Source organism: Amblyomma mixtum, chromosome 3 (genome assembly GCF_055824585.1).
Source record: "Amblyomma mixtum isolate Tamu chromosome 3, ASM5582458v1, whole genome shotgun sequence".
Classification (NCBI taxonomy): domain Eukaryota; kingdom Metazoa; phylum Arthropoda; class Arachnida; order Ixodida; family Ixodidae; genus Amblyomma; species Amblyomma mixtum.
The window spans coordinates 154509645-154523330 of record NC_143014.1 but is presented as its reverse complement, the minus strand read 5'-3'; the positions used below and the strand labels follow the sequence as shown (position 1 = coordinate 154523330).

The following is a 13686-nucleotide window of genomic DNA, read 5'->3' as shown; positions in this document are numbered from 1 at the left end:
TCCTGATACCGCTTAGTGGGCGGAACGAAGATTGCAGAGCGGAAAGCCTACGGGTTACAGGGCAGTAGATGCTAATGTAAATAAGTGGTGCCTTTGTGTTAATTATCCTGTACTGAAGTATTACCCTTCGACAATATGTCCTTTTTAGGTTTGGTATTTCGATAAAGATAAATGGCGAGAAGGATTTGAAAAGAGAGTGAGCAGTGTTGTGGCTCTTTGGTGGTTAGCAGTCAAGCGCGCTTGTATGCGGCCTCTTACCACACACGATATGTCACATTATATTCATGTCAGTACCTCACTATAGTTATTTTTCCCATGAACGAAGTGCTTCACGTCACACACAGGTGAGATTTGTCAATTTTGTTAGGGGAATCCCCCAATGTGGCGTAGATTTCTAATAAGGGAGTAATTGCCCCTTAGCGTCAACCCAAGCGAAGCCATACGGCAACAAAGTATACAGCTTTCAACAGAAACTTCGTAGTTGAAAAAAAAAGTTGATCAATTCGGTCTCGCCCTGACATCTACTTGCTGGCTGACCCTGTTTAATTTCTAGAGCGACTGCCTACAATAGGCGCACAGTCCCGGGTTCAATCACTGGACCAGGACGAATTTTTCTTCAACTACGGAATTTCTGTGAAAGCTGCCTATAGCTTTCCTTTGTAGACGCGTATGGCTGAACTTGGGTGGACGCTAATGAGCAATTACCTCGATTACAGCTGAGACTGTAGTGAACACAGACACAAAAGCTAAATCAGTTGCACAAGGTTTATCCGGGTGAACGCTGGCGTAGCTTGTATCCGCAGAGCAGGCCTTTATTTCCAACAGGCTTATTCCCAATGAAATCGAGAACGCCCTTCTTGAGACAGCCATGCCGTAATCAGATTTCAGATAAAGATTCCATGCATGACACAACGCAAAGACTGTGTCGATCACGCCTACTCAAAGGCAGAAGTGCGCACTAGGTGTCCCTTTCACACTTAATCTGTAACGCAAGCCCAATAAACAGGACAAAGCCCTTATAACGTGCGTTCAAAGCTTCGGGCGGGCGAATGGGCATGTGCCGGCGCAGCGTCGGTTTCTAGGATGCGCCCATGGTGGGTGGCCCATGCACAGAACTCGAAGCGTTTAGTGGCTTTATGTGGAGTTAGAGTGGAAGACCACATAATGAACGCGGGCCGGGCCGCTGGAGAGCTCTGTTGATCGGAGTGAGCCCCACCATCGTCAGGCGGACAAATATCATTCCTACGCGGTGAGTTCGTGTGTGGCATGTTAAGACTTTTACCACTTTTAATCGCGATACTATTTATAGGGCCAACAATCACGATTTTGCGGCCTCACCGTGCAGGCATGTAATTCCTGCTTGCTTGCAGAGCAGCACGCCGAAGTTATGCACCTGCCCTTGACGCAATTGATCGAACGTTTTCGATACCCGCCGCAGTAACAAAACACACCTCGTGTACTCTAAACACGCGAGCATAGGGAACGAGGCACGGTCAGGGCGATGAGAGCCGCGTCCGCGACGGCGAGTCCGCGCAGCCCGACCGGGAAGCGCTGCTGGCACATTACCGGTGGTGGCGGATGCAGGATTCATGGGCTTCCGTGGACGAACAGGGAACAAAAAAAGGCCCTTGTACTGACCTTACCTCCTTTCGCACCTCGGTGGTGGGGGTGAAGAGCAACCCGCAGAGCGGCCGTGGAAGGTCAGTGGCAGTGACGCGATTGTCAGAGCGCTGATTCGGTGACGTGAACGGGGCCTGTGCCGTTACTGGGCGCAAAGCGGAGACGCCTCCAGGAAGGTTTCGGCTCGGGGAAGTTTGCAAGTGCATGTGACTGTTGCTGTTGGAGCCATATTTTGAACAGTGGACACACGGACGCAACATGCTTACCATAAGGGAGGTGCAATGATCTAGAAGGATGGATGATGATGATGATGATGATGATAATAATAATAATAATAATAATAATAATAATAATAATAATAATAATAATTACAGAAACTGATTTGAGGAGGAGAGAATACAGGACAGCACGAATATTAATTGCGTGCATAAAGACTGCATAAGAACATGAAAGCATCTCATCAGTTCTTCTGAGCACTGCCAAAGAGGCAGCGGATTTTTTTTTACGGACATGACCTTTAGCGTGTGGAACAGGATGACCGTGCATATATTTCCTGAATTTCCCAGCAGACTATCACTACGTGCTCGGCGCAGCCGAAGGGCTTTTCTGAGCGGGTCATTAGTTACGCTAATACACTGATCAGCAAAGTTTTACGTTCGGCCTACGTTGTTCAAAATGCCAAGCGCTCGGCTGGAGCGCGCAACGCTAATTCTCTTAAATTCGCGCGTAAAGAGAGCGGCGAAGAGGAAATTACGAAAACACGAGGGGCCCACAATCTTAGCAGCCGTATAGTAAAACAAGACTTCACGCCGCTAGGCGAGCCTAATCCTTACCGACGTTAATTCCGAAACCGTGTACAGCGCGCAGAAAAAAAATTACACGTCACTTTGGCGTCCGGCACTATCTGAGCTCACGGGGAAGGCGCGCCAATTTAGACCGTTGGTGCGCTTTTAATGGGCTCCGACGTAGGAATACGCTCGCGCTGTCCTTTACAAGGCGCCCCCAAACAGGGTCTCGGGATGAGGGCTGGCTCGTAGCTCTAAATTTAGTTATATTCCTCCCGATCCTCCGCTACTTCTTTCCAAGCTCTGCTCGCCTCTTCATTATCGAGAGATTTTTTTTTTCTCAGACAAACGCAAAAGTGATGGCTGCGGTGATCTATGATTGAGCCCTTCCTGTATCGTGGACGCGCCTTTACTCGGCATGCCCGCCAATATATTCGTGAACGAACTTATCTTGACATAAATATACGGCTACCTCACGGATAGTAGCTGCTGACTTTAGGCCTTGTGTGTACTGATAATTGTACTCCGCGGCACCCACAGGAGAAATCTGAGCAGTTTAACGTAATTTAGTGATCTAAACAGTTTCACAGTGTTATACTGGATCCGGCGGGATATAATTCTCGCGCGAATAATATGACGCTGAATTCAGCACATCTTTAAAATACAGTGGCGAGTGCAGATGACAGTTTTCAACATATCAGCGTTCATATCAGCGCAGCGTTTAGGGGCATCCAGTAAACCGAGAACGGCCTTTCACCGATACAGCGAAATACTTCAGACTATCGGTGGGTGCACCCACGACGGAGACATCCTCAAAATCCATCGGTATTACCTGCAGGCTTTTTATTTTCTGAAATGTGCAGTATAATGAACAGGCCGGACGTGACGTCATTACCGTGAAATGATTCCAATAACTCTTTCTGTGAAGACGAGGTCTAAGAGAATGGATAAACGCTTTTCTCATCAATTTACTTCTGAGAAGGAACTGACATACCAGCTCCGTTTGTTGAGTTAGCGCTAGCATCATGACTTCCCTTGAGTTGTGCCGCATAAGTGTGAGTGTACTAAACGGAGATTAGGTGTCCTCACAAGGGCAACCTTTATATCTGTGCTGTAGGAACATTTAGTCTTGTTAGTTGAAAAATGGCGCAAGAACTCGAAAAAATGTCAACGTATAGAACGGTTCACGCTGAATGCTCAGTGGCATCCGGAACGTAACAGAACGTGCATTGTCGACATCATCGGTTCATGGCCGAGTGTGGGCTACCAGAGTTCATGTTTTTCGTGCTATTGCTTGTACTGCTCTTAGTGCAACACACACAAGGTGCGTCAACGACCCGCAGAATTTAATCCAAACACCAGCGTAAATGGCGATGTTAATGTTATGTTCTATGATTGAGCCCTTCCTGTATCGTGGACGCGCCTTTACTCGGCATGCCCGCCAATATATTCGTCAACGAACTTATCTTGACATAAATATACGGCTACCTCACGGATAGTAGCTGCTGACTTTAGGCCTTGTGTGTACTGATAATTGTACTCCGCGGCACCATCCAAATATCCAAATAATTTTTCCTGAACCAGCGGCGGCCACCTTATGCCCGCAAGCTTCCTGATTTCGTCCTCTTATCTGACTCCTACCAGCCCCTGCTACTCTTACATTCTCTTCGAATCTAATCCGTCATGCTAAGGCACCATCGGTTATCACTCCTACGCATCACACGCCCTGACCCTGCCTATTTCTTCTTCCTGTTTGCTACTAGGATCTCGTTAAATCGCATTTGTTCTCTGAACCACTCTGCTCTCTTCCTGTCAACGCTGTAACTATCAAGTAAAAAAAAATTGAAGTTTCAAATTTAATATCGCCGAAAACCTGCCGCTAGGTTTGAACCCCATTTGTCTGTCTACCCAAATGCCCGAGAATAAGGAGAAATCACTTTCGTACGCGTCTGCTCGATCGGTTGTGCGAATGAGGTGAACTTGGCGTCGCGTTCAGAATCGCGAAGCGACTTGATACGGCTGTCCACTCATCACACTTCATTGTTTGTTTTTTTCCCCCTGGTACCCCTTGTTTAATGCTACCGTGGGACTTCTGGACATTCCAAAAACTGAAGTCTCGCTTGAAAGGCAAGTGACTTTTGATCATCAAACAGATGAACTACTACGCCAGACGGCACAAACACACACGCACGGCACACATTGCTATCCCAAAAGAGGACTACTTTGTAGCGCGCTCTGACAAGCGGCTAGAAATCTGGATTAAGTTTTTGTGAGTTTCCAAGTTAAGTACCTTCACGGGGAGTGACACCTCATTTCTGTAGTGCCAAATTTTTACAACTAAGAAAAAATAAAACAGTCCAGATACTTTCCCCACCGACCTCGTCACGTAACTTACCGCAGAGTGTACTGCACTGCGGGGGAGCTTAAACTGCAGGATTTGTATTTTTCTTTAAGTACCGATCCCAAATAAGGCTGACCAGTGCACTTAGGCGTGATTCAAGAGCTCGAAAGAAAAATAAGAAAAAAACACATTACAAACCCAACTTAAAGGCGTTCCGGTAGCGCGGATGAAAGTTTAAGCATTGCCCGCTGCTCGCGTAGATGGTTAAATGAGAGGAGAGCAATACGCGGAGGTCTGCCGACAAAACCTCCCGTGCGGGTGGGCACAGGTGTGAGCAACGGTGGCCGCAACGCTGGCGTCTGCAGCAGGTGGGATAAGGCCCCCTTCGCACTCACTCTGCCCCCCCCCCCCCCCCCCCCCTCCCTCTTTCCATTTCCTGTGGGTGCCGCACGTGCCTGGGCCGCCGGCCGAGATGAACGCCTGGCGTCGAAAAATGGCCCCCTTTTGTTTGACTCGCGGCGGAAAAGCGCAGATAAGAGTTGGACTGGACAAGGGAAGCCTAGAAAGCGCGCTTTTCAACGTTTCGCCGAAACGACTCTAAAGCTGTACCCGAAAGCAAAGAGTTAGTTTTTCACTTTCCCCCGAACGCGCGCGAGTATAGTTTGCGTTTCGTCGAACACGCGGGTGACGCAATGGCTCTTTTCCAAGTACCGCTCGGAGGAAGAATGCGACTGCGCAACTGAGATAAAAAAAAAGAAACAGAAAACGGTGCCGACAAAGAAAACAAGAGAGCGCGAGCTCGCATTGCTGTGAGGTTTTTCATGAGCTCGTACTGTTACAGGAAGCGCGGGAGTGTGAGAATACAAGAAAGAAAAAGGAAGCCGGTGAAATTACCCCGCCCACAGCATATCATCGAACCACTTTCTTTGTTATGTTCGGGCTCCTAATTGATAACCGTTGGCTTGGGCAGCCGGCGCTTCAGGAAAATGCGCGCGGCGCTTTCGAGGCGGTTCTTCCGCAGCGCGCAAAACTGGGCTGGCCGGGCCGCTTTGATTGCGCCGCTTTTCGGCCAGCGCGCGTGCGACACGCGCCCAGCCGGGTTCGCCGGCGATTGCCTGGGCTCGCACGCTCTCGAGGGGCCCACTGTGCGTGCCGCTGCACAGGGCGCCCCAATGAACGCGGCCCACGGTGGTGGGGTGGAAACAACGAGAGGGACAGACGCCGCGTTGTTACGCGTTAAGTGGACTGGCATATTTGGGCCCTGTTCAGCAAACATAACATAGCGTGAGGCTAAATGTGCTCTCCTTGCCGCGCGGCCTTCCAGTCAGGAAGTGCTGACCGCCCTGGCGGTGCTTTACGGCGCATGCGTGAACCTTAGCAACGTGGATCGTTGCTAAGGTTCACATATGGTAGCTATTCAGTCTATAATCTCTGAAAGGCAGTGAGATGAAAGAGGACGCTGTTGGCCGTACAAGCACTCCGTTCGGGAGCCTTTACGGAGCGTTCAGTGCGCCTCTGTTGGGGAGCCTGCGCTGGACGGGCTGAGCTTCGAGTGCGCCGGTGCCCAACTAAAACTGCAGCAGACAGCCAGTCGGGTCGCGAAATAGCGAGATCACGATCTTAATCGCGGCAGACGTACGGCGAACTGATAGTGTTCCTAGTTTAGGTGGGGTCGACAGGATCGAGTCACGCAGAAGCGCGCTGCCTCTGGCTCCGACACAATGCGGACGTTCGCATTGGTGCCGTGGAAGGTGCACCGTGGACGGCCGGCGTCTACTGATCAAAGCTTCTTGTTCTGCTCATTAGACTGTGTTATGGCGCTGGACTCAAGATGCAAATTCCAGGGCTGGTCCCCTGTAGCTTCTTCGCTGCGTTTAATACGAAGAGGGCCAGTTTTTTAAAGCATGGGATATTTCCGCGCAATGCTACGCACAAGCCCGCGATGGAATCGCCGAGCCACTCCTTGGGCATGCAGTTATGTTAACAGGAACACATCATAGGCTGAAATCAGTGGCAATAGTACACAAAAATTTCTGTGTAGGCTGGTCCGGTGCCTACCGGTGGAGCAGGTAACGCGCACCTCATATATAGGACGCATAATAATCGTACCTAATGGTTTGAACCGTCGGCAGTCACTGGGTGCGAGTATTATCTGAAGTGTGAGGTGGGCATTAATTGAAGTGTCTACATGCCGAACTGATAAAACGTTCCTTACTATATGCCATCGTTTGGTCAGATAGCATGCTGTGCGCAAGCAACGATTTTGCGATGCGCAGCAGGTCAGAGTTGCCCACTTTAATCGGCTGCGAGTTTCCGTACGCGCGTTTCAAATTATTGCCGCTTATGAAATATCGTCGAGTTTTCCTTTCGCTTTTCTAGACGTCACAAGAAGTTGGTGATGATCATCATGATCTGACTGTAATGCGGCAACGGCAGCTTGGCCAGATATTGATGATGATGATGCTATTACTGGGCACATAGGCGATTGTCCGGCAACAAAGCAGCTATTTAACGCTGAGAAAATTCCATTTTAAAATTTTCCCACCACTCCAGTGAAACTCTCAACGTCCACAACGAGAAGTATTGGTTGCCGCAGTTTTGAACTGAATGGCGGTCTAGGCATATAGCCTCTGGGATCCGGGTAAAAAATCGGTGTCGACGCATGCAGTTTACTTGCGAAATCGGCCGGTGGTGGTGACACCTGTACTTCGTCTTTGGGTCTTTTTTTATGGGGGTTTAGTGTCCCAAATCGACTCAGGCTATGAGGGACGCCGTAATGGAGGGCTCCGTATAATTTCCACCGCCTAGGGTTCTTTAACGCGCACTGACATCGCACAGCACACGGGCCTCTAGAATTTCGCCTCCATCGAAATTCGGCCGCCAAGGCGCGATCGAACCCGAGTCTTTCGGCTCAGCAGCCGAGCGCCGTAACCACTGAGACACCGCGGCGGCTGGGTCCTTTCAATAGCATCCAAAAGCTCCGTTTTTAGTTATAGTGGTCTCTTTCTTGTTAGAATATGGGCCAACTTCAGTGTGTCCTCGGTTTCCTGCTAATGACACAGGGGCAGCTCTGCAAAAGAATGCCACGCATACTAACGTGTTTCGGTTCGCTAAGAGTGGAGTCAAAGACCTAAAGTAGTCCAAGACGAGAAGGGGCAATCCCTGTGCAGCAAATAGCTTCAGTCTTCATCGAAGCTTTTTGACATTAACTGCACCAAGGATTAGGTAGCAACATTTCGAACTGCTCGCCTAAACCTTCGTTTCCGCACGCTCGCGTAGCCTCAAACGCCCGAGCCCGAATCGCGAGTTTCCTGGCTGCACGGCCTTCGTGCGGATGAACGAGGGGCCCCCGGCTGCACTGCAGCGCCGGCAAGGGCGAGGACACTCACTGCACAGCTGCGGAAAGTCACAAGCGAGGCCGTTTCCGTGCCCAGCAGGAAACAAGGCTCCCTGAGAACAGGGGCGCCTGGGAATGGCGTAAATGCTCGCGAGACGTATCCGGTTTCTTGCACCGAGTATAAAGAACGGCGAGTCATATTAATCACCCCGCACCTCTTTGGCGTCGCCCGTTTGCTCGAGGTTGCATGTATTCCAGCGCGGTCCTGGTTCACTTTCTTCTTTTTTTTCTTTTCCGGGTCGCTCCGGACGTTATCGCCAGTGGTTCGCTGCCAGTTCCGGCGTTTATTTCCGTCCAACAGAGCGGGGTGTGTCCCGACCGTGCGAGTTTTTGCTTACCCGTTACACGCCACGTTGTGTTGCTTTTTTTTTTCCTGTACGAGCGCTCGGCGAGACTGCTGGTCAAGACGAAGCGATCGCCTCGAGAGGCGTGCCCGAAGCGCAACGTCTCTCTCCAGAGCTGCCGACGCGCTTCTGGGGCTCCGCGGGCAGCGCGCGCCCTTCTGGGCGTCCGCGCCGCGCTGGTCAGACGCTGCCGCGTGGCGCGACGCGCAGATGGGCGGGCACAACGGCGCGGTGTCCTCGCAAGGACGCTGTCTCTAGATACCGGAACTGCCCGGAGGGAGAGACGAAAAAATAATTGCGCCCGAGAATTTCCGCATTCGCATTCGGTCTTCGTCAAGTGCGTTAAGACTTCCGCTTTCCGCACACAGGCACGTTTGTTTAGGAGCAGCTAGCTTCTGCCACTTCCTTTTCTTTGTTTTCCTTTATCTCCTGGCGAGATGGCATCTTCTAGCACTCTTTTCTCGATTATTTTTCCCTCATAACCGAAGGCTTCGCAAATTTTTTTTTGTATCTCATGCTTTCCACGACTGCGTTGTGCGAAGGAGATAGGGACGCTCAAGAAGCACTCTTATCCACATATAATACTGGCCCAGAAGCAACTGAGCTTTTCAAATCTGGTGGTGAATTCAAACCTGGCGCCAGGTTCACCTAGTTGATTCTGTTACTGCGCCTGCATGCGCACAATCGACTCGCGGCTGACCGGCACCTTAGAGCCCGTTTTTACGGCGATCGAGATTGGCCAGCACATGTGCCACAACGCCACACCCCTCGGCTAGCGGCGTCATAACTGTTGCCTGTTGTGGCTGCGCTAGGCACGGCACGTGGCCAGTGACGAACCGTTCCCATCTCGCGAGCATTACGAGCGATCAAAAAGGAAGTAAGAGCAGTTCTGCGAATTTGAACCCCCCAACAACAACCAACCTCCACCGATTCTGCAACAAGCACTCGCTTGAAGTTCACGGCTACTGGCACAGTTCGCTTACTTCACTGTGCGGTGAAAGCGAAACCAGTAGCACATATGACTCCCGGAGGGAGATTATGGTACTTCATTAAATTAATGTCATAGCGCCTCAGGGGCATACGTTGCAATATACGTAATTGACAGATACTGAAATGAATGTGCAGCATACTAATTTAATTGCCGCTCTTGAAGTTTTCATTCCGTAGAAAAATTCCGCGGCTAAGCAGAGATCACGCAACGAGCCCGAAGCGCACTATACTGCTAGAGACAGCTTTGAGCTCAAGATTCTGCTCAAGAAATCCCTCGTGGCCGATGAATGGACTACTGCAGCATAAGCTATACGTGAAGAGTATGACAGCTGCATTGGCGTTTGAAACTTAGACTAGCAGCACCAACCGATTGTAGCCCGATTAACCACAGTGAAAAACACCCACACCGGCAGCGTTTGCCCCGTGCCGTAATCTCCCGTGCCAAAGTCTCCGTGCTAAAAACCTTGTGCCAAAACCTTCGCATGTTATTCCAGTTCTAAGTATATTCTCCATCAATCCCCAACCCTTGAACCGACCTTTTCCCCGCCTTTTAAGACTTAGCACTGAAAGATGTAATGAAAAAAGTATAAAAGAAGAAAAAATTAGGTAAGGCGGGAGGGGAGGGGTGTGGTACGTTTCCTAGTGGCGCTGTGAGCAAACCACTTTGTTTGCAAGACACACTCCTGTGAAGAAATCTTCACCGTCATCAAAAGCCCCGTGGTAATAAAAAGTAAAATCCACGAAGCCCCCGAATTCGTTCAAATTATAAAGAATTCAGGGCATGCAGGCCGGTCTGAAAGCATTTAAAGGAGCACGAAGAGGAAATACTAAATCTAGCCTTATCAAGAGATCAGTGTCTCGAGATTATTTACATAAAGCGGGAGCGAAATGCCCTCACACTGGCGCAGTGTATTGTACGCCGGGGCAATTGACACAGGGCAGTCCTGTGGAGTGCTTCTGAATTCGGAGGTTTTGAAAATGGGGCAAAAGCAACGGGGTACTTGGTGACTTGGTGCGGAGCACTTGACACGATGCTTCCGATATCCTTGCGTGGACCACGCCTGTGGCCACGACGCAGTGATCGCATCCACGAGAAAGCGCCGGCGAGCGTGCGCACCTTCATCGAGGAGTCGGGCATTATGTTCCGTCTCCTCATCGCCGGGTAGCCACACCGCCTGTGCTGCCTTTGAACAGCTGAGCAGCGGTGCCTCCTACCATGACGACTCTAATACAGGTGGCCACGGTGTGTATAGAGTGTGATAGGACACAACATCTGCGAGGCTTTCACTCGAGTGCATATTTTTTTTTGACACAGAACTCACTATTGAAAGGCTGATGGAACACTTGCACCTAAACGACTCTTATTTTTTTTTTACTTGTGTGCTTGTGCGCTCGTGTGTGCGTGTGTGCTTGTGTGAACGTGTGCGTAAGATGTAAACAGTTTTTACTTCATCAACCGTCGTTTTTGCTGTCAGTTCTGGCCTTTCTTCTCCCTATTACCAAGTTTTTACCCGATCCCTTTTAGTTTTGCCGGCAGCAGATCATTTACTATCCGAGGCACACGTGGCAGTTTTCATGGCCTGGAAAACATCTTTTATCCTTTTTTGTATAGTTATAATGATAACTAAATTATCTCCATTTTCCATGCTAGTAAAGAAGCTAGCAAGGGGACACTTTCTGAATTTTAGCACGAAGTCCTAAAGATATTTTCAAACCCATGTCATAGTGCGCGGGCCCCATGCGCACATTTCTCATAAGCAGGAACCGTCAGCGCGAGTGAAGTTGTTCATGAGAAACGTTCAATATGCCTCTCGGGACAAAATATTCTTGAGAACAAAATAATGCAAGGTGCTGTTCTTTCAAGCATAACTTTTTCATGCCTCATCGATTTTGCACGTTGTTGCCTTTTGAGTATTTTCGCTTTATTGTGGGCGCTTCAGTAAACTATAATAATAATAATAATAATAATAATAATAATAATAATAATAATAATAATAATAATAATAATAATAATAATAATAATAATAATAATAATAATAATAATAATAATAATAATAATAATAATAATAATAATAATAGTAGTTTATTTTTCCTCTTTTACAAAGGAAAGGAGCAGCCGCGAAAAAGCTGCTTCAGAGAGCAGCTTGACGGGGCGACTGCCCCCTTTCTGACGGCATTTGACAGCGCAGGATAAATGAACTGATTGAATTTTTGCATCAATAAATCAAAATTGAAAGAAATTTGAGTTAAAAAGCACAAAAAAAATCTCTGCCTCTCCCGTAACCGAGAGTAGAGTAAGCATGAAATGTTTACGGGCCTAATGTCATCTCGGTGGACACTCGAACCGCACAGTACAGGAAGGGAGGAACGCCACCACCCGTTCAGCGCGATGCCTTGCCATTTGAACGCAAGGTTTTTTGAGGAAAGGAAATGGCGCAGTAATTCTCTGCCATCTCGGTGGACACCCGAACCGCACCGTAAAGGAAGGGAGGAACGCCACCACCCGTTCGGCGCGATGCCTTGCCCTTTGAACGCAGCGCTTCTCCCCCGGGCCCCTGTGCGCCTGCGCGGCTTTGCTTCGATGCGCGAAGCCCCTAAGAGATCATGTATGACAACGAAGTGTATCGTGGCATTTATGTGCTTTTTGCACGCGTTATTAGAAATCGGAAATTATAATTCCGTGCATTATCAAACGCACAGCTCGACTGATATCTTGATAAACATTGAGAAGGCACTGGCAGCAGTTATTTTTTGTGACTCGTTTGGAGACCAACCGGTGCTTGCATGCCGGTAGCGTAGGAGGGCTTAGAGAGTCTCGTTAAATCTCGTTAAGTCTCGTACGGTGCCCGGATGTTCTCGTTTCATAGCCCGGATGACTGGAATTTAGTGGATTTCAGTGCCCGGATGATGGCTCTTGGTCTCGGCGTGAAGTCACCACACTGCCGACAACAGGAGCTAAAAGCATTTCATGCTTAAAAAAATCAAAGTACATCATGTACAAAGCACTAAATGAGGACATGGACAAACTGTTCACAAAAACATTTGACGGAATTGTTTCACGGAAACAACTGTAAAATCTTTCCGACTATTGCGTGAGTGCTTATTGAGTAAAACAGGAAGCCTGTAACGGAGCATCTGCTTGCCATAGTTTGTGCGACAGCCAGTGATATGCCAACGTTCTGGATTTCGGATGTTATGTGTATTGATGTTTTGTTGAAGCACCGCTAATAATGTTAGCGTGTCGTCCTTCTTGGTGATGCCTAGTCTATAAAGTCGGGAAAGTCTGTAGTTATACAAAGATGTCATTTTAACAATTTTTAGTTGCTCAAATAATGGCCCTGTGTGTGCGGCGAAAGGAGCTTTAGAAATTAGTCTGATTGCTCTTTTCTGCAGCAGTAATAACTTGGTGATATTTTCTCCAGTTGTGGTTGCCCACACTAGTGAGCAATAGTTTAAAATAGAGGAAAAGAGTGCATTGTATAGGAGAATATTAATCGAGATGGGAATACTGAAAGATGTCGACGTATGGAACCTATAGTGCGTGAGAGCTTTGTGACTAAGTATTCTACATGGGTATCCCATGACATATTGTCTGAAAAATAGACGCCTAACGTTTTGACAGATTTGCGAACTTCTATTTGACTGTCGTTGAGTATAAGTGGGGATAACTCGAATAATCTGTTTTTGGGGTGGAAGAGTACGGCTTTTGTTTTATTTACATTAAGTTTTAAACTGTTCTTAGATGCCCATTGACCAATTTTGCCTAAGGTCGTGTTAGCACGGCTCGATAGATCAATACCTGAATGACCAGAGAAAAACAGACTGGTATCGTCGGCGTAAATAATGTATTTTGCAGATGGATCTATGCTAACAATATCATTAATGTAAAGAATAAAAAGAAGGGGGCCTAAAAGACTTCCTTGTGGAACTCCTGAGATCACGGGCTGCACTGCAGAGGAAAAACCATTTATTTCGACATACTGTGTTCTACTGGATAAGTAAGAAGATATAAGGGAGTAGTCTGTACTACGTATACCATAGCGGTCTAGTTTATTGAGTAACGTTTTGTGATTAATGCTGTCGAAAGCTTTCGAGAAATCTAAAAAGACGCCTAGCACTAGTTTCTTTTCTTCAAAATTCTCTAAAATATACTCTCTTTGCGTGAGATGGGCAAGCTCAGTTGATCTGTTTTTCCTGAAACCAAACTGA

At 48.3% G+C, this 13686-nt stretch overlaps 1 protein-coding gene across 4 annotated transcripts in view; it reads right to left on the bottom strand.

The window, feature by feature from the left end:
* LOC149352431 (tachykinin-like peptides receptor 99D) overlaps positions 1 to 13686 on the bottom strand; it is a 578367-nt gene that overhangs the window by 115500 nt on the left and 449181 nt on the right. The window lies entirely within an intron of this gene.